A 21,261-nucleotide genomic window follows, 5' to 3' on the forward strand; every position below is an offset into this window, starting at 1 on the left:
AATGTATTTGAAAGAGATTTCCATCTAAGGTTGTTAAAATAATAGAAAGGTTTTCATGCTTAAAAGGATAAACTTCCTTAATCTGTCACATACTCTTAATCCCTGGATGAGATGTCTCTGTTCTTTGCAGAATGGATACAACTTCCTTATATATTGACCCCTAAGGCCTCAAAATGGCACAGCAGTGATTAATTCTGTCAAACTGATGTCTTTTGTTAAAACACACACACACACACACACACACGAGCACTGTACAGTCCAGATTAACACTAAGGACGAAAGTTTGACCTTCATAGATTTTTTTTTCTGAAAAAAGCATGAGAGGAAGTCCATTGATGAGGGAAAGGTTACTCTCGTAAAGGTTGCATCAATTAATTGAATCCTGTTTCCTAACCGAGCATCTCATCCGTCAGAATCCCTGTTATTGCCGTGTTTTAAACCCGTAATAACAGCAGATGTGTCAGACACATTAGAAGAGGTCACTTTATCTCAAAATAGTTGGAAGTCACTGTGCTGGCCTTGTAAGAAGGCTGGAGGAGGCGCCTCAGCTTTGACAGGAGGCAGAGGGGAGGTACATGTAGACCCCCAGGAGATGATGGGGGGTCTGTTGGGGAGCAAGGTGAAGTGGCTTAAAGGAAAACATGACCAAAAATAAATAAAGGAGAAGAGCATCTTCATGAAAGTTTACGTCTTAGGTACTCTTTGCCGAAGACTTTGGATTGTGGCAGATGCCTGAAACTGTAATTTGAGCCAACTGACAATTTATTATTGAACTCCTACTGTGTTCCAGGCATGCAAATATGAAGGAGGATGCAGTATGTCTTCTCAAAGAAGCCGTAAGAGATTAGAATGCATGTGATAATTCCTGTCTACACGCACACACACACACAAGTGCACACACATACACACTATAATGGGCTGAAAGACAGGGTGGCCTTCAATTCTGCAGTGGGTCCAATGGACCTAGGAGGTCACAGAAAACTACCAAGAGGTGCCTTCGGCTGAAGTTTTGCAGCATATCTATGATCAATTTAGCATTAATTTGCGTCTGGTTGCCCACAGGCCTCTTGAGAGTCAAGAAATTAGTTCTGCTACTCCTAGCTTTAAGACTCCTGCTTGCTATTCTTAGTTTTCAAACAAAGCCTGGTGGGAAAGCAGTAGAAATTCTGAACCTTTAGAACAGACTGAGTAATTAAAAAAATAAAAGAGATTGAAGCTTTTATTTCTCAGAGATTGGACAAGTTTTAAAATTTTCAACATAAAAGAGACGAGAATTTTTTAAAAAAATATCTTCCTGTCCAACAGAGAGCGAGTGATACTGGGCAGAGGTGGAAGAGAAAGATAGGACAGACTGCACGATACCCCATCTTGACCTCCACTCCCCCCAAAGAAACATCCACTGTCATCCCATCAGGTGCTGGATCCCCTAAGAGACAGGGGATGGAGGAGACTAGGTCATCTCCACATCCTTAAACCCTGCGTCCAGCTACTTCTCTTGAGTTCCACCCCTCACCTTAAGGCAGTCAGTCAGTCAGTTATAATAGACTGACCGACAGCCTCCCAGAACACCTGTTCTCCAATCTGGGTCCACATTTGCACACACTGAAAACCTGGTTTCTTTTGTGCCCATCGTGTTGCTCTTGAAGATCCAACCCACATGGTTTTAGGTAAGTGACTGAGGTCCTTCCAGGTGAGGAGGTCACTCTCTGTTGTCCTTGAAGCCTCTGGCAAGTTCTTCAGTCTCCCAGAGGCTGCCAATTTGATCAACAGGTTCTTTGCTTCCTTTGACAATTTTTGAAAAAACAAATCCTCAAGTCCCTGGCTAGAAACACGTTCGGTCCTTCCCAGCAAACAAACAACTCACTTCCCTGGTGCTATCTGACTCCTGGTCTTTCCATCTCACTTGCTTCTTCTCAGGCATTTAGATAACCATTGTCCTTATTTGACCAGCTAGAGATTAAAACACAACAAAACAAAACCTTAGAAGTCGTGCTCACATTGGGTGACCTCTTAGTTAGCAACTTCTCCTCTGTCTCTAATAAAGGGCCAATGTGCCTCCTTATCAGATCCTTGTGTGTGGTTTACCCAAAGGACAGTCATCTATTGTCTTTTTGTGTCTAATGAATTGGGCCTTTTCCTTGGACTGTGATACAAAGCCAAGCCCTGCAAGGACACATTTCACCAAAATGATGAACATGAAACATCACTGCATGCCTGCAGCCATGCTTGTTTTTGTTCCTGGAAACAGTCTCTTAAGAGTTTACCCTTATACTCACAAGTGATATTTTTCCCATGACTTTCAGATTATCAGCTTTCAAGGTCCAGGGCATATTCTGTCTCACTAGGAAATCCTTGCTAACTGCCCCAGCCCATAGAGACAAGACATAGGCAGTTCATGAAGAGTAGACCACTACCAATATGATAGCTCCCAAGGGAACCTGCCAGGCTTCAAGCACCCGGTAGTTGTGAACTCAGGGTCAAAATGATTTGGGAGACACATGGTTGTCAGATGCCAAGCAGGAGGTCTCTTCAGGGCCAACCTGTCATACTGGGAGTCAGAGAAAAGGCCCAATGCCACAATACTTGAATGGAAAGAACAAAATAAGACAGTGAGAATCCAAGCAAGAATTCATTCCTTGGACTAGAAAGCCCTGAAAGTAGAGAGAGCTATAATTCATGGAGCAACTGGAGCTAGGGGGTCACAATTAGATGTACAGCCTGGTTTCAGTGAACACAAATGATGGCCCAAGGAACATACAGAAATTTGGGGAAGAGCCCATAGGGCTACATGAGGTCATAGGTAATAACAGGGTCCTGATAACACCCCTAACTAGCTTACTCAGCTCTTAGCCACTGCATCTCTAACAAGAAATAATGATAATAATACAACTTCCCTCCGGGGGTTGTTGTAAAGATTCAGTGAGATGATGGATAAAGGCACTTTCTTTCATGCCTAGCATATACTGCATATACTATATGCCTAGCATATACTCCAACATAACAGTTAAAATGGAAGATTCTAGAATTTTTTAAAGATTTATTTTATTTATTTGAAACACAGAGTTACAGAGAGAGGTAAAGCAAGAGAGAGCAAGAGATAGGTCTTCCATCTGCTGGTTCACTCCCCAACAGGCCACAATGGCCGGAGCTACACCAATCTGAAGCCAAGAGCCAGGAGCTTCTTCTGGGTCTCCCACACGGGTGCAGGAGCCCAAGGACTTGGGCCATCTTCTACTGCTCTCCCAGGCCATAGCAGAGAGCTGGATCAGAAGTGGAGCAGCCGCGGACTCGAACCAGTGCCCATATGGGATTCTGGCACTACAGGACAGGGCTTTAACCCACTGCATCACAGCACCAGTCCCATATAATTTTTTAAATATGACTGTACAACTTAGTAGGTGAGTAACTGTGATCAACTTAAGTCCTGTGTATCAGTTAACTATTGCTACATAATAAATCACAATTTTGTTTTTAGTTCTCACAGGTCTGTAGGTCAACTTGGAAATTGACCGAAATGAGATGAGCTTGGTGCTGATATCTGTGCCCGTATGTCTCATCTTTTCCTTGAGATCAGAGAGTTAACTCATATACAGTCTTCTCCTGCAAGAGAGCAAGGAAAAACATTCAAAGCCTCTTAGATCTAAGCCCAAAGTGGAACAAGGTCACTTTTGCCTCATTCTATCAGTCAAATGAAGTCACACGGCCAAACTCAGTATCAAGGGATAAGGGAATGTACTGATGGGACTCAAGACATGTGACCCCAAAGTATAGCACCTTGACATCTGCACAGCAGCAGCAGGAAGGTCACCCTCACCTGTCCTCTGCTCTGCCACCCTTCTCCCTGCTAGGCCATGAGTCCTAGAGGGCTCCCCGACTTCTCCTGGAGGCTGGCTGTAAAACCCTCCTGGGAGAGGTGCTCTCCATGCACTCTGGAGGAAGGCGCATCTTTATTCCCGAAGACAGCACTGCAGAGAAGAATCTGAACAAAAAAGGAGGCCTTGGTAAACTCTCCCCCAGTTCATTCACAATCCTTGTGTCCAATGATATTTCCCCACCACTGTCCACTCTTCATGAAAATTAGCCTAAGAGTACACTAATGTAGCATCTGCTTGGGTCTCGCTTTCCTTTGGAAGTCTCTCATGTCATGTTAAACTAACATTCAACACATCTTTGTTGTGAATCTCTCCTTTTGTTACAGGAGCCACAGCGATGCACCTGGCAATGGGTGAGGGAAAGGTACTTTTCCTCCCCTGCAGCTCTCTGCTCCTTTTGTAGAAAGCACTGAGAGGTTACACGACAAAGGCACTGGATATAGGAAGGAGAGAAGAATGGCAATGTTCTAATTTCCCACATTCTCTACAGCTCGATGCTTCCATTTACAGACTGGATTAATAACAGACCATGCCTCACAGCATAGTAGAGGGTTAAAAAAGACAATGTATGCTAAAATACCTTGCACAATTCCTGACACGTAAAGCGTTCGATAAATGCTATCTTGTTATTATTACCAAGAACTATTTTTATTGATACCTATTTTTCACTATTGTCAGGTTGGCATGTCCCTTCTCCTCGCCCACGTCTCCCCTACAGATGTTGTTTCTTTGTGTCATGGCCCTTGCTATTGTCTACAGAACTATTTCTTGCTCTGTTTTGAAACTGCTCAAATCCCTTACTTTTGGGACCTGCATTGTTGCATAGTGAGTTAAGCTGCTGCCTGCAGTACCGGCATCCCACATGGATGCTGATTTGAGTCCTGGCTGCTCCACTTCCAATCCAGCTGTCTGCTGATGTGCCAAGGAAAGCAGCAAAAGATGGCCCAAGTGCCTGGGCCCCTGCACCCATGTGAGAGACCTGGAAGAAGCTCTGGCCTCCTGGCTTTAACCTGGCCCAACTCTAGCTGTTGCAGCCATTTGGGGACTGAACCAGTAGATGGAAGATATCTCTCGTCCTCTCCCTCTCTCTCTCTCTCTCCTCAACCCCTCACCCCTCTCTCTGTCTCTGTAACTCTACCTTTCAAATAAATAAAATAATTCTTAGGGGCTGGCGTGGCATAGTGGGTAAAAGCTGCCACCTGCGATGCTGGCATTCCATATGGGCACTGGTTCAAGAGCGGGCTGCTCCACTCCCAATCCAGCTCTCTATTAATGTGCCTGGGAAAGCAATAAAAGATGGTCCAAGTGCTTGGGACCCTGCACTCACATGGGAGACTTGGAGGAAGTTTCTAGCTCCTGGTTTCAGCCTGATCCAGCCCCAAATGTTGTGGCCATCTGGGGAGTGAACCAGTAGGTGGAAAAAATTTCTCTCTCCCTATCCCTCTGTAACTCTGCCTTTCAAATAAATTTTAAAAATTATAACCAAAAAAAAAACTTTTAAAAATAAGATGTGCCTTTTGAAAATCTTTTACTTATTTATTTGGAAACAGAGACAACGACAGAGAGAGAACCTCCCTCTACTGGTTCATTCCCCACATGCCTGCAACAGCCAGGGCCAGGCCAGGAGCAAGTCAAGGTCTCCTATCTGGGTGACAAATACAAGTATTTCTGCCACCACCAGCCACCTTCTAAGATGCACACCATCAGGAAGCTGGAATAAGAGGATCCAGGACTCAAACCAGGTACTCCGGATGGGATGCAGGTGTTCCAAATGATGTTTAAACTGCTATACCAAACACCTGCCCCTGAAATCCTTCATTTCAATACCAAATAGGGGTACCTCTCTCCTGGTGTCATGTGCCTCCTGCTGTGGTACACCAAGAGATCACAACACCACTTCTGTGCTATTCCTGCTGAAATCACGTAACTGAACTTTAATCCTGAGAAAATCATACTGAGGTACATTCTATGAAATAACTGCCCATACTCATCAAGAAAGACAACCATGAAAGACAAAAAAATTAAAAAAGAAAACCGGGTATGGACTACAGATGCAGTTAGAGTTGGGCAAACTGCAGCCACCAGGTCCAATTGGCTTGCACCCATTTTTGTAAATAAAGATTTATTGGAACACAGGCGTGTCCACTCATTTATGCATTGTCTATGGCTGCTGTTTGCATGACAAAAGCAGGGTTGAGTAGTTGTGACTGAGATCCTGCAGTCCATAAGCTGAAAATACTATCTGAACCTTTACAGAACAAGATGTGCCCACTCCCATATGATTTCAAAACTTCTGCTAATTTTCCTGATTTTAATAATTGCACTGAAGTTATATAAAAGAATGACCTTGTTCTTGGGAAATCCACATTAAAATATTTACAAGTAAAGTAGCAACTTGTAACTTACTCTCAGATGTTCAGGGGAAGTATTGCAGAAAAATGATAAAGTCACTGTGGCAACATGCTAACGATTAGTGAATCTTGGTAAAGAACCTGCTCTTGGGAGTTCAGTGAATATAGTCATCCCTGGGTAACTGGGGGGATTGGTTCCTGGACCCCTGCAGATACAAAAATCCAAGGATATCCATCTCCTTTTTATAAAATAATGTAACATTTGCATATAACCTACACACATCTTCTTGCATACTTTAATGTCTAGATTATATAAATTATAATACCTAATATAATGTAAATGCTATGTAAATAGTTGTACTGTATTGTTTAAGGAATGAATAATGACAAGAAGAAAAGTAATTACAGATGCCTTTTTTTCTGAATATTTTTGATCCATGGTTGGTTGAATCCACAGATGTGGAACTCATGAATGCATGTTTTAAGTTTTCTCAAAATAAAGAGATTTTCAAAAAAAAATTGCATAGGCTTTGACAAAAAAATCACACTTAGGAGATTGTCTCTCTCCCATACACTTTGTAAGATTCCCACCAGCCCTGCCCGGTTCTCTTTGGAATGGCTTCTCTCAGGGCAGGAGGCCCTGGCCCTCGGCTTCCTCCAACATGCACCTGCCCTGGCCACTGCCCGTGCTACGTGCGCCTGCAGTTCGGCTTCACGTTCTCCCCCTCTGCTTGCCTCGTTGATTATTTTCCTGATGGAGAGTCCATCTGAAAAATTCCCACACTGGACAGAAACATGGAGTCCATGAAACTCCCTGCATGTTGCAGCTGGACAGGGCGCCTGGCCACTGCGGCTCAGGGATGTTTCTGTCTTAACGATTTCATCCCCTTCAGGGAGGCCACGAACCAACCAGATGGCAAAATCACATAAGACACAGCACCTTCCAGCCCTGCACTGCACTCCTCCAGGCTGCCTTCAGCCTTGTGCTCTCAGCCACCGGTGGAGGAAGCTGGAGCAGAGGTGGTCGGGACCTATTTTTCTCTTAACCTTGGAAGTTCAGTGGGGCAGAATTTTATCTTAAGGTGTGAGCTCTGTTTTTCACTCCTGTACCCCGAGATGTGCCAGGATGGAGGATATAAAGCTGGATTGTTACTCCAGATTGTTACACCTCATCCATAATGTTCTCGCCACACACTCAGAGACATTCTCCTCCCCTTGACTGCGTTGAGTAGTAGGACCAGCCTGGAACCTGAAAAAGGAGGCGAGAAAATCCCCTCTGCTTCCTTTGCCATACGTCATCTTATTTTGTCCACACAGCTATCCAGGATGGACAATGGGACAGAGACTGTGATTTCCATCGAAAACATCAGAATACTGAGGTTTGGAGAAAAATAACTACTGGCTTCAGTCACATGGTTAGTGTGTGAGCACTAGGATAAAATGGAACAGAGAATGAGAGGCTGGACACCCCAGCATTCATTGCAGCACTTCCAGTTAATTCCATGCATTTAATGCATGCAAACCCCAGGTTTCTCATCTGCGAAACCAGGATGATAAACCCACTCCTGGGATCAGTGGTGAAACTGAAGTGGAAGAACCTATGAGCACTTCATTCAGTGCCTTCCAGACTTAAAGCATATCATTAGGGGCCAGTGCTGTGGCGCAGTGGGTTAAAATCCCAGTCTGCAGTGCCAGCATCCCATATGGGCACCAGTTCAAGTCCCGGCTGCTTCGCTTCTGATCCAACTCCCTGCTATGGCCTAGGAAAGCAGTGGAATATGGTCCAAGCCCTTGGGCCCCTGTACCTACATGGGAGACTGTCGCTCCCCGTCTTCGTGGAGGAACGACACAGGACCCTGCGCTGTTCTTTTGTCTGCTCGGCCCTCCCCAGGTTTGCTGCTGGTTCTTCCCGGGTTGGCTGCCGACCCTTCCACCTCCGTGGAAGGGCGGTTCCCCCTGGCCACTTTCCCCACTTTTGCAGGGGAGCGGCACACCACCGGCCGGCTCTCTCGGGGGCTGCACAGGTGTTCCCCTTAGATGTTCCCCTTAGATGTTCCTGGTGCATGTTCTCTCTCCTCCTTTATAGTCCTCTTCCACCAATCCCAACTCTGCTACCCACACGCCAAGTACGCTGCTCTCCTCCAACGCTGCTCTCCTCCAATCAGGAGCAGGTCCTACAGTTTATTGGTGGAACTGGAGGCAGCTGTGTAGAAGCTGTTTCTCCCTTCTCAGCGCCATATTGTGGGAGAGCAGATGTATAGAATAAGTCTTAATTCCAGTAACTTAGTCTAGTCCGAGTTGCTCCCAGTTGCTCCCCACAGGAGACCAGGAAGAAGCTGCTGACTCCTGGATTTGGATCAGCTCAGCTCTGGCTCTTGCAGTCATTTGGGGAGTGAACCCAGTGGAATGAAAGACCTCTCTCTCTCTCTCTCTGGCTCTACATCTGTCTTATTCAACTTTATTTATTTCAAATAAATACAATGATTCTTTTTCTTAAAGGCATATAATTAATTCCCTGTCCCCACCTTCCTCTTCTTATGTGCAATCTCCGTACTCTGGGGTATGAATCAAATCAGCATGTGGGGGGGGGGGGGCGCTCTCCTGAGCCAGCTGAGGTTAGCTAAGGTGGTCCTTCCTGTGCTAAGGTCTAGCTCAGAAGCGGAATCTTGGAAGGCTTAACAGCCAAATAAATGGTAATGCTCACGAAGAGTGTGTTTGCTGAGCATAGCTCATGAACTACGTGCTAGTAAACCTGGGGCAGTTGACTCATTCCTTCATGTCGTTCAGGATCGCCTTGGTCGTTACGTACAGTCTCCTCCATACTCCAAATGTCACTGAAGCCGAAGATCTGACATCTCAGCCCCAGACATAAATCCTAATAACTGGGAATCAGTCAGGCTCATTTTTAAGAATGACAGGAGGTAGAGCCTTAAATTTTTTTTATTATTACACTCACAAACTATTAACTACTCAGACTTCATGAGTATGGCCCTGTGCACTGGTAAATTCACAATGCCCACAAGACATGTGCTTCTCCTATAGAAAAGCTGCAAAAGAGCCCGGAGACTCCCAGCCGGCCGTGTGGGCTGGTCGGACAGCACCCTTAATCTTCAGTCATACATGAGAGGCTACGGCAGCTTGCACTGCCCTGAATGGAGGTAGGCTCTGGGGAATACTTGTCTCTACTGGTGGATGTTTGGCGCAGAAGCACTGTGGATGGTGTCAGGTGTCAGATTTCAGCGTGAGGTGTTCTGCAAGCAGGCCTGGATCCTGCTCATCCAGACATGGCCAAGTGTGGCCCATGGGGCTCTACAGTGTTTAGTTAGCCATGGTTCCACCCAGCTGACCATGTGGGGTCAATGGACTGGACCTCTCACCAAGCCAATCTACTCCTCAGAGATGTGGTTCAAGGTCAAGGAGGAGAATGTGTGCAGCAAGAAGACTCTTAGAATGACCACTCCCCTCATACCAAAAGGCTAAGTCTCCCCCTGCTAGGGTCATGGAGGCCATTTTTTTTTTAATATTTATTTACTTATTTTGAAAGTTGGAGTTACACAGAGAGACAAGGAGAGGAAGAGAGAGAGAGGTCTTCCATCCGCTGGTTTATTCCCAAATTGGCCGCAACAGTCAGAGCTTCACCAATCCAAAGCCAGGAGCCAGGAACTTCTTCCAGGTCTCCCACGTGGGTGCAGGGGCCCAAGGACTTGGGCAATCTTTTACTGCTTTTCCAGGCCATAGGAGGGAGCTGGATTGGAAGTGGAGCAGCTGGGACTCGAACCGGCGCCCATATGGGATTCGGGCACTGCAGGCAGTGGCTTTACCTGCTACACCATAGCACCAGCCCCAGAGGCCATTTTTAAAAGTTAAAAGTGATCCCCAAGCAAAGGAGCCACTGTCTTGAGATGCCTCCCCCCCCCCCCCCCCATGCTGAGAGCAGCATTGACTGGATGGTGACAGTGGCCTGGATTTGGTGTCTCTCAAACTGACAGAGGAAGCACCTGTTCCCCCATTCAGTTTCATTTCCATCCATCTCTCTCCTCCTAGCAGCTCCCTGATAATTGGATCAGTAGGAAGGAGGTGGGGGGAAGGGGGAAGAGACAGGGATGGGGATATGACTCATCCACTGTGTGGAGCACACCCAGAGACAGGGTAAAGCCTCCTGCTTCCTTAGAAATGTGGACCCCAGAGCAGGGGTGGGGAGGAAGGCAAGCCCCTCCCTCCCGGTGAGGACACAGACCAGAGAGTTGATGGGAGGCTTCGGTCAGACCCCTGGGAAGCAGAAAAGGAGGCCTTCAAGAACTTCCTGACAGTTGGGTTTTTTCTAAGGCCTAGTGACTCTGAATCTTCATGTCCCAACAGTGACTTCCAGCCTTCTATTTGGGATATTAGAAACTGAGAAGAATGCTTTAAAAAATGAAGTGCCTGGCCGGTGCCACAGCTCACTAGGCTAATCCTCCGCCTGCGGCGCCGGCACACCGGGTTCTAGTCCCAGTCGGGGCGCCAGATTCTGTCCCGGTTGCCCCTCTTCCAGGCCAGCTCTCTGCTGTGACCTGAGAGTGCAGTGGAGGATGGCCCAAGTGCTTGGGCCCTGCACCCCATGGGAGACCAGGAGAAGCACCTGGCTCCTGGCTTCAGATCAGCGCGATGCGCTGGCTGCGGTGGCTATTGGAGGGTGAACCAACGGCAAAAAAGGAAGACCTTTCTGTCTCTCTCTCACTGTTCACTCTGCCTGTCAAAAATAAATAAATAAATGAAGTGCCTATATTTTCTCTTCCTATGGTACCAAAAGTCTCTGAGTTAGAATAAAAGAGCCTTCTATCCTAAGTCAGAAGACCTCAATTAAAAAAAAAAAAAAAGTGGTCCCATCTCCAACCCCATTCTCTCAGGAAGTTAAGGGTTGCCCTCCCCATTTCAGAAAAGTCAGAGTGATTAAGAGACTCACCCAAGGTCACCAGCACAAGTGCCAGAGATTCGTGCGGAAAGAATGAAGTGGGGCTTCATGGTCTCCAGCTCAGAGCTGCCCAGGTGGGGAGCCTCCCTTAGTTTCTGTGTGCAGTGGGCAGTCAACTTCAGAGAGAAAAGATCTCCCGGATCCAGGTTGTTCTTGATCCTAGACAAAATCAGAAAGGAAAAAGATGGAAGAGGATCCTTGCGGCCTCCACAGTGCCTCCTGAGAGCACCTGAGCTGCAGAGGTGCAGCATGCTGTCCCCTCATGTCTACAAAGTTCCAGATCTGCCCCGATTCTTGTCCCTGGCCTGGGCAGAGCCTGGCGGGCACCTCTCTCCATGTGGCTGATGAGGGGCCTGGGAGATTCCTGTCTCCATCACTCTGGGAACAGACACAAAGGGCGCTCTCTCCAGAGGATGTGCAGCTCCATGTAATTGCACCTTTTCTCCAGCCATGTAGAATGGAATTGTTGGGAAGACCCCATTGATTGTGGGCTTGCGAATCACTGGGCTCCAACTGGGACAGCTGATAATGATAATGATCTTGCGTTTACACAGACCTTTTCATCCAGATGGACCCATAGAGCTCAGCAGAATTTACAACCAATTGTGTAAGCACAGCGCGAAACTCTGCCCTCTGGGAGAGGCTGCCAGCTCCCACAGAGGTCGCGCTACCACTAGGGTCTCCGTCAACATCGACCCTTCAGCGGGAGCACATCACAGGCTCATGCATTTAAGCTGAGAGAGTTTGGGGATCACCATAGCCCCAGCACAAAGCAGGCTGCGCTGGGCAGCTGAAGAGCTAGGGCTGAGGGAGATGCAGCTGTGTCAGGGAAGCAGGATTCGGCAGAACCCCTTCCCGGAACATGTAGCATAGCGGGCGGCAGAGGCTTAAGGTGGGGAGACACTGGGTTCCCCAAGATTCTCATGCTGCCTCCAGATCAGCAACTCCCACAGTGTGTTCAGTGCGGCACGAGTCCTTGTGTGAAGCTCCTTGAACTGAAGGAATTTGGGGGTCATTCAGAAAAGGCTCAGCTGGAGTCCACCCCACCAGAGGGGGTCACAATGCACTTTAGGGTGTTAAAGGCTCTGAGGAGTTTCAGAGCCAAGAAATGTATCTAAGCTGCAGGTAGACCACCCCAAGCTGATTGGACCACAGTGTCCCTAACTTCCTTTGAAACCTGCAGAATGCAGAAGGCACTGTCAACTCATCTGCTATAGGGTCAGATCCACAGGAAATCAAGCCTTCTGCTCACATGTGCTCCAACCCAAGATGAATGGATTCTGCTTTGATCTGATATGCCATCAAAACGCCAAGCAGTTGGGACCCACCATTGTCTTTCCTAACCATGGGGAAGCTGAGGCCCAGGGGATGATGTCACAGGCCAGACTCCACAGCAACTTGGTGGCAAACCCAGGACCAGCCTTGATCCCATGACTATTATACATGACACAACCATAAAAGTTATGACTTCCTCTGTATACAAAGTCAATTAAAAATGAAACTTACTGAAGAATGGGATGGGAGAGGGAGTAGAAAGTGGGATAAGAGTGGGAGTGGGAGGGCGGGAACGGGGGAGGTGAACCACTATATTCCTAAAAGCTGTATATATGAAATTTGTATTCATTAAATAAAAACCTTCTAAAAAAAAGTAATGACCTCTTTTTAAAAACAACAATACAGGGCCGGTGCTGTGGCTCACTTGGTTAATCCTCCGCCTGCGGTACCGGCATCCCATATGGGCGCCGGGTTCTAGTCCCGGTTGCTCCTCTTCCAGTCCAGCTCTCTGCTGTGGCCCGGGAGGGCAATGGAGGATGGCCCAAGTGCTCAGGTGCCTGCACCCACATGGGAGGCCAGGAGGAAGCACCCGGCTCCTGGCTTCAGATCGGCGCAGCACCGGCTGGATTGGCCATTTGGGGGGTGAACCAACGGAAGGAAGACCTTTTTCTCTGTCTCTCTCACTGTCTAACTCTACCTGTCAAATAAAAAATAAATAAATAAAAACAAAAATACACACAAGATGTACTGCTGCAGTCACGTGTGGCTATTTAGATTTGTAGTTTAAATTTATCAAAATAAAATTTAATGATGGGATTTGGCATAGAGGTTAAGACACTGCTTGGATGCCTGCATATGAGTACTTGGGTTGGAGTCCCAGTTTCGTTTCTGAATCCAGCGTTCTACTAATACATATCCTGGGAGGCAGCCATGATGGCTCAAGTACCTGGGTTCCTGCTACCCATAAGGGTGATCCCAGGATTGAGTTCTGGGCTCCTGGCTTCAGTCTAGCCGAGCCCGAGATGTTGTGGACATTTGAGCCATTGGAGGGGAAATCATTCTCTCTCTCCCTTTCAAAGAAATAATAATTTAAAAATAAATTAATAAAATAAAATTCAGTTCCTCTTTTGCACATTTCAAGTGTTCAATAGCTACATGCTACCACATTGGACAGTGCAAACCAGAACATTTCCATCATCACAGACAGTTCTGTTGGGCAGCCCTTTTGTACACTCATTGCAAATATTTTATCCACAGTAACAGTAGACTCAGGGCTTCTTGCTGCATTGTCTTTGGGACAAGGCAAAATCCTGATTTTCTCCGAAGAGAAAAAAACCCTACATGCTGTATAAGAACGTTATTGATCATCAAAAGGTAAACTCTACTGAGAGGCAATGATCATGGCATGACCTAAAATCACACCTAAAAGGGAAACAGAATGCTACACCATTTTTAAATCTACTTCCTGCCTCCAAGTTCCAAATTAAATTATATCTCCATCAAATGGGCCACTCAACACCAAGATGGGAGGGAGCAGTTTTGCTACACGACACTGTGGGGTCTCCCTAATCTCCTTCATTGCAGTTACCTTGATAAATAATCACCAGTTACCCAGTATCTGATTACTTTGTCTTTATAGCCCTGTGGTTGCCTTTTGGACCATGTGATAAATAGGCATGGTTGATTTCTTTTCAACAGCTGTTCAGTCACTCTCCACTCAGCCTCAAGGAGGCAATATTACTGCCAAGGTCACCTTTTTTTACTCTTTCTTTTTCCCTTGCTTTGTAATTAGTAGCCTATTTTGTAGAGCAGTTTTAGCTACACAGCAAAATCAAGCAAAAAGTACAGAGTTCCCACATGCTCTCATTCCTCAAACCCCAACCCCAATGCACACATTTCCTCTCCCACCATCAGCATCCTGCATACAGTGGTACAATGAACCTGCATTGCTACATCATTGTCAACCAGAGTCCATAGATTACATTAGGGTTCACTCTTGGTATTGTGCTTTCTATGGGCTTTGGCGGTGTTTAATGACATGTATCCATCATTACAGTGCCATGCAGAATCATTTCCCTGCGTGGAAGTCCCCCATGATTTACCTATTTCTCCCTCCCTTCACCCACACCCCTGGCAAGCATGCTCCTTTTTCTTTAAGAGCTCTGTTCATTTTCTGGACATTCCTACGCCCAGCTGCAGCCACTGCTTTAGTACCCATCTTATAGCTGGATACATTGGAGTCCAGGAACACTATGCAGTGCCTGCGACCACGCTGAGGATGCTAGCTTTGCTCTGGGCTCCCGGCTCTGGCTTGGGGGCAGATTCACCGGGCCCTAGAGCCCTCCCCCTTCTCTCATTTGTCACCATGACCTCATCCTCCCCACTGTGTGGCCTCCCAGCCAGCCCCGGGCTGCGGGAGCATCATCACTGCTGATTCTGTTCTGGGATTCTCATGTTCATTCTTTTCTCAGGATCCCCCAGGTTGCTCAGACAGAGTGGCTGCCAGTCAGCCCCAAGAGTCCTGGAATTTGGCCTCAAACCAAGTTTGCCTGGGGCCAGTGCTCTGCCTCTCCCTGGCCTGGCTGGCAGTCAGAGGGAAAAGACTGAGCTAAGCTCCTTGGCTCAGGGAAGAGAGCATCAGAGCTGGCTTTTAACTTTCAGCTTCCTTACAAGGTCTGCCGTCAATTGTCGTATCGCTCAGGTGGCGGAAGATGCACAGCACTTCCCTTGGAGCAGAAGCCCAGTTTTCTCTTAGCGCCATCATCCACGGTGAGCACAGCTTTGAAGGTACTTTCCCACGGCCCTGCTGGGGCAAAGCCCACCCTGCCCCCATAGTAACAGGATTTTTAGCCAGGCACGATGGCCACCCAGAATAACACCACGTTCCTCCATTTCCCGTGCAGCTAGATGTAATTTAGGTTCTTGCATTGCGAGTTGTATGGGACTGGGGCATGCACCTTCCAGGAAGAAAGGGAGCATGAACCGGTTCTCCCTTTTTGTTCTTCCTTCTACCTGGAATGGGACATGAGAGCTGGAGCTAGAGCAGCCCTCTTGGGTCATGAAGTACCCTTGGAAACAGAGCAATGCAGAGTACCTAAATAAGAAAACAAAAGCCTGCACCCATGACACAAGGTGACATCACCCCTGGACTACTTTCCTGTACTTTTACGTAAGAGAAAAATAAATGTTGTATTGGAGACACTTACTTGAGGCTTTCTGTCTGACCCAGATCAGCTTAGTACTAAGTAATATACCTGCTCCAAGTATTAACAGAATTAACAATAATGAGAAAAAAGACAAGAAAGCTGCAACTATGAATAGTCATTGTGTCCCAGGCATTCTTCTCAGTACATTAAATGTAACATCATGTTTAATCCTCACCATGGCCCTGGGAGGTGGATACTATGATCACCAGTGAGGCAACTGGAGTTTATAGACTCCGTCACCGTGGCTGATAAACAGTGGGGATGGGTTTCACAACAGTACTCCACAATACACCAAGGGCTGAGGCCAGAACTTGCAAGTAGGAGAGAAGGTGCAGGTAGGGTGAGGTGTGGGGGGGGCGACCCAGCAGCTGCAGGACAAGGCACCAGGGGTGCTACGCAGAGCCCTCGGGGATGCCTGAGGGTGTTTTAAAATTTCAAAGGAAACAGCAGCGCTCGACATCTGTCAAACCCAGCAGAAACTTCCAGCACAAGATGGGCAGCTCATCATTTCAACCTTATTTACTTTGTGTGCCACATTTTTTGGTGCTAGAACTGTTGAGGGTAAAGTGCACTGCTTAAGTAAATCTGGGGCTGTTTGGGGCCATGGCTGATAATGGAGCCAAGACCCAGGAGAGAAGGCCTGGAAGACCCAGGGCAGACATTTCTAACGGTGTCGTTCGAGCGCCTGTAACCAGCCCCACCTGAACTCCTTCTGCGGCACCAGGAGCCATGTTTGTAATTAATCCACTCTGAACTGGGTTTCTGCAATTGCAACAGAACGGTTGTGGCCAACACAGCTTAAACAGGCTTTGAAAAGTGGTGCGTGGAAGGGAGCTGAGGAAAACCGTCTTATTACTTCATTTGAAGCAGGTCCTTCAAATGCTACAGGAACCAGACTTCTGGGTTCCCACTTGTGGGTGAGAAGGTTAAAGAATTGGGAGTAGGGGTGAGTGAGATGAGATGAGGTGAGGAGGCGTTATTATCTGCTCTGGTTTGAGCTCATTCTGGTTCCCGAGGATGCAGGGGCTTCTGCAGTAGAGGGAGACAGCGCCTCTCCAAGGTCGAGATGTTCGGAAGCTCGGCCAGGATGTCGCTTCAGTCTCCTCTCCCGAGAACAGTGATCCCTCCCAGGTAAATGTTAATCCGTGAATGAGAATCGGGCTCAGACTGCAGGCTGCTCGCGGCTGCCCCAACCACTTACTATGCATGTGATGTTGGATTCTTTTCTTTCTTTTCTATAATATGGGGACATTGTTTGGGGCATTACACAACAAAGTATATGCAAATGCTCCTAGCCCAGTACCCAGTCGTAACAGACATGGCTCATCTAACAAACTTGGGCACACAAGGGGCACTTGATGACCTGATCCTTACAGAGATCATACCCAAATGCCCACTGAATTGACTTAGTACATCTACTCTCCTCAAAACAAACGAAGACTGCCTCATATTTAAGACATCAGGATCTAAGCGACCTCTTGACTGCAATAACCAGCATTTACAAATACATTCCATGTACCAGGGATCACACCTAGCCCAATAACACAGGGAGTGAATACAACATAGCCCTGACCTTGGGGAGTTTCCAGTCTAACCTTGACCGAGAGGAGTGATTAGGTGAGGATTTTTACAGAACAAACATGCCTGCTCTACAAAGATTCTGAAAGAAAGAACATAAAGGGTGTTTTATTCCAACCACTGCTCCTCTCCTGTGTGACATGAACACACCCATGTTGTTCAGCTCATGCTTGAACACTTCTAATGGGAGTCTCACCCTCCCCCCCACCCCAACCAGGCTGCCCAGTGTGTCTTTGTACAGCTCCAACCATTGAGAAGTACAGATAGGAAGTTTTCTCTGACCTGCAAGTGTCAGCTATTCTATCAGCTCTCTGCCTGAATCTGACAGAGAACAAAATGAGAATTAGATACGTGTGGTGGTTTCAGCATGAGACAGTTACTCGGTTTAATGCCAAATACAAAACAGAGAAGAAGGACGAATGCGTTTGCCAAAGGGAGCCCTCCCCATGGGCTTTGGCTTGGCCCCAAACTGTTTGACAAAGAGCCACAAAGATGGCATGGTCAGAGCACACCAACCAAATGCATGCGCTGCTCCAAGAGTGGAAACATATTTGGCTCCATGAAAACTTAAGCATTATTAACAGTTCCTTTCAAATTAGAGCGCCTTTCTTTTCGTTTTTTATTTTTAAAAACCTTTCACTTTCCCAGTCATTGAAAACATTGAACTTCAACATTAGCCTTTCTCTTTAAATCATTTTCCTCTACCTAGATGTAGACTAACCCATACAGTATCCACTAAACAACCACATTTAAATAAAATTTGAAACCGAATTCTTCATTCACGCTAACCACTTTGCAGGCACCCAGTTACCATGCGCAGGTAGAGGGCACCATATTGAACACTACAGACATAGAACGTATCTGCCACTGGAGCAAGTTCTAGTGCACCGTCCTAGTCTGCCGTAAGGTGACACTCTGACCTTGTAGTTGCTTTAGGCTTGGAGGAAACAAGCAGGATATTTTTATCAGACAGACCTGTAGTCCAACCCCAGCTCCACACCACTTAGTAACTGTGATAAGTTACAGCACCTCCTTGAGTTCCACTTCAAGTCCTCCTTGCGTAGGGTACTGCCAGAGATACCTCATCCACACACGCTATTTGCACCTCATTACACTGTTGGCAACTCACTGCCTTGGATCTGAGTTACTGATACACGTGTCCAGCTTCCCCGCTAGCCAATGAGCTCCCTAGGGCACATTCATCTCAGCTTCCCACAGTGCACACCACAGTGCTGGCCTTGTGGCACAATCTCAACTGATAGTAAAGTTAATGAAATGACTCTCTGTGGGATGCATGCAGATTTAAACAAGGCGCAGTTCCTGGTCTCTCTTGCTGCTTCCAAGAAAAATTCAAGACTTGAAAACTAATAAGGGGTTGGTTGATCAGCACATTAGTGGATCAACAGAATAACAGAACAAGGGGCTTCAGAAAGTTTGTGCAAAAATGGGCTTTAAAGATAAGGTGGGGGCTGTTGTCACCTGCAACCCTGGCATCCCATGTGAATGTCAGTTTGAGTCCAGGCTGCTCCGCTTCTGATCCAGCTTCCCTGCTAATGCTCCTGGGAAGGCAGCAGAAGATGGCCCAAGTGCTTCAGCCCCTGCACCCATGCAGGAGATCCACATGGAATTCCAGGCTCCTGCTTTTGGCCTGGCCCAGCCCCAGCCATTACAGCCATTTGGGGAGTGGACCAGAAGATGGAAGATATCTTTTGCTTCATAATTCTGCCTTTCAAATAAATAAAATAATTCTTAAAAAAAAAAAAAGATAATGTGAACTTTCCAAAGCTCCCTTGTATAGTAGCTAATGAACATTTACCATGTCACTGTGCTAAGTGTCTAATACACGTTTCATATTCGCTGAGATAAGTTTCATGTTTCACCTACCAGATAGCGGATGAGGAAACTATGATCTAGGGAGGTTGAATGCTTTCCCTGAGGTCACACAGGCAGTCAGAAGTGGAGCTGCTGTTGACTGTAGGTTAACCCTAGAGACCACATACTGGGTACTCTCCTCACTTGCCTTCTGTGGGGCACTAACAGGGTAGCTCTTGGGATCTATAAGCCCTACTACTACGCTTACCCTGAAGCTGCAAACTCTGAACCATTACACACCACCAAGATGACCATAAGTTTCCCTCTTCGGGCTTGTCCAATCAAACCAGCATCAGGCATTGGGCTTAGGTGATGGAAGGTGAAAATCTGTAAGCAACTGGGGCTTTCCAAATCAGTTTTCTGAAATCCTAATGAGATGAGAGGGTGAGCATTGTGGCACAGCAGGTTAAGTCACCCCATGAGATGGCTGCCCTCCATATAAGAGTGCCTGAGATCAAGTACCACTTCTACTTCCAATCCAGCTTCCTGCTACTGTGCCTGAAAGGGGAAGGGGAGCAGATCAAGGCCCAAGTACTTGCATTCTTGCCTTTGTGGGAGGCCAGATGGAGTTCTTGGCTTCTGGCTTCAGCCTGGCCTAGCCCTGGCTATGGTGGGCATTAAGATTCTCTCGCTCTCTCGCTCTCCCTCCCTCTCCCTCTCCCTTCTCTCTCTCTCTCTCTTTCTCTCTCTCTCTCTCGCTCTCTTTTTTTAAGATTTATTTATTTTATTTGAAAGGTACAGTTATATAGAGAGAATGACAGAGATAGAGAGCTTCAACCTGCTGGTTCACTCCCTAAATGGCTGCAATGGCCATGGCTGGGCTAGGCTAAAACGATAAGCCAGAGCTTTATATGGGTCTCTCACATGGGTGCAGGGACCCAAGCACTTAGGCCATCTTTCACTGCTTTCCCAGGCACATTAGCAAGGAGCTGGATTGGAAATGGAGCAACCAGGAATCAAACTGCCACCCATATGGGATGCCGGCACTGCAGCTGGCAGTTTAACCCACTACACCATAGCACCGGCCCCATCTCTCTCTCAAATGAAAATAAAAAGTTTTGAAAAAATAATAGCAAGCACTCAGGATTTCTGCTCTCAGACTATGCATGCATGCTCCCTTTGACTTGGGAATTTGCCTTTAAGGATTTCGTTCAAAGAGACTATCCAGGAATGTGTGCACCCCACAATTTAGTCACAAGGAGATTCACTATGGCACTGGGATAAGAGAAAAGAGGATAGAAACAATCCAAATGTCCAGGAACCGGGGAATCAATTAAATAAACAAATCATGTAAGTTGCAAAACTAATCATTCCAAATACTATGTTGGACGCACATTTGAATGTAACAGAAACATTTGGGGGCATATTAAATGGGGGAGAAACAAGTTAAAGCAATTCGCATCTTTTGGCCCCATTTTTGCTGAGTAGTGGTAGAGAGAGCTCTCTGCAAGGGCAAACACTGTCAATACTGGATGAAAGGTTCGGGGGCTGTTTTCCCTTCCTTCTGTTTATTTTCTGGTCTTTCTACCATAGAAAGAGAATTTAACGTTGATGGTTTTCAAAAATCTTTTTAAGGGGCCGTTCTTGACTGTCCTGTTTCCACCAAGGCCCAAAGACGCTTCTGCCTCCCTGGAGGAGAAAGACTCAGGATGCCTCACGGTGGAGCCCACAGCACTTTCCCATTCCCGGGCTAACAATTGGCCTGCGGTTTTTATGTGCAAGGCTATTTATTTTCCAATCAGAGGCATTGAGTCGGGACTTCTGGGGGTAAACTGGTAGCTCTGGGCAGCTTTGAAGCGTCACAAGTGGGAGGTTTTGTCTCCTGAAGATTTAGGACAGGCTCTCCCCTCTGTTTTATTGGCTTCTTTTACATATGTATAGCCCCAGAGTGGGCTGGGGGCACTGCTGGCTGGGCTGGACCTCCCCAAAGGCTAAACCCCTCAGGAACCCAGAGGAATGGTGGAAACTTCTCAAACATTGGCCTCTTGCCCTCTACCCAAACCATCACTGAAAGAAAGACCCTTCCTTTCTTCTCTGTCTTCTGTGTTTTCTTCTGAGGTGAGGAGAACGTGAAGGTGAGAACCTGAATGTGTCCAGATGGGCTGGAACCCTAGGCAAGTCGCTTAATTGCTCCGAACTACAAATAACACCCTCAT

General features: G+C 46.9%; 1 long non-coding RNA gene across 1 annotated transcript in view; it reads right to left on the minus strand.

Moving 5' to 3' along the window:
* Positions 1-3,008: 3,008 nt before the first annotated feature.
* The window catches only part of LOC138849270 (uncharacterized), a 77,722-nt gene continuing 59,469 nt past the window's right edge, over positions 3,009-21,261 (minus strand). The window contains exons 2-3 of the long non-coding RNA XR_011387855.2: positions 11,166-11,333; positions 3,009-3,600 (exon numbers count right to left, since the gene is read on the minus strand). This is a non-coding gene — a long non-coding RNA (uncharacterized LOC138849270). The remainder of the gene's footprint in view (positions 3,601-11,165; positions 11,334-21,261) is intronic.

The sequence above is a fragment of the Oryctolagus cuniculus genome, chromosome 1 (genome assembly GCF_051225735.1).
Source record: "Oryctolagus cuniculus isolate XC-2025 breed Fujian yellow rabbit chromosome 1, ASM5122573v1, whole genome shotgun sequence".
In the NCBI taxonomy this organism is placed as follows: Eukaryota; Metazoa; Chordata; class Mammalia; order Lagomorpha; family Leporidae; genus Oryctolagus; species Oryctolagus cuniculus.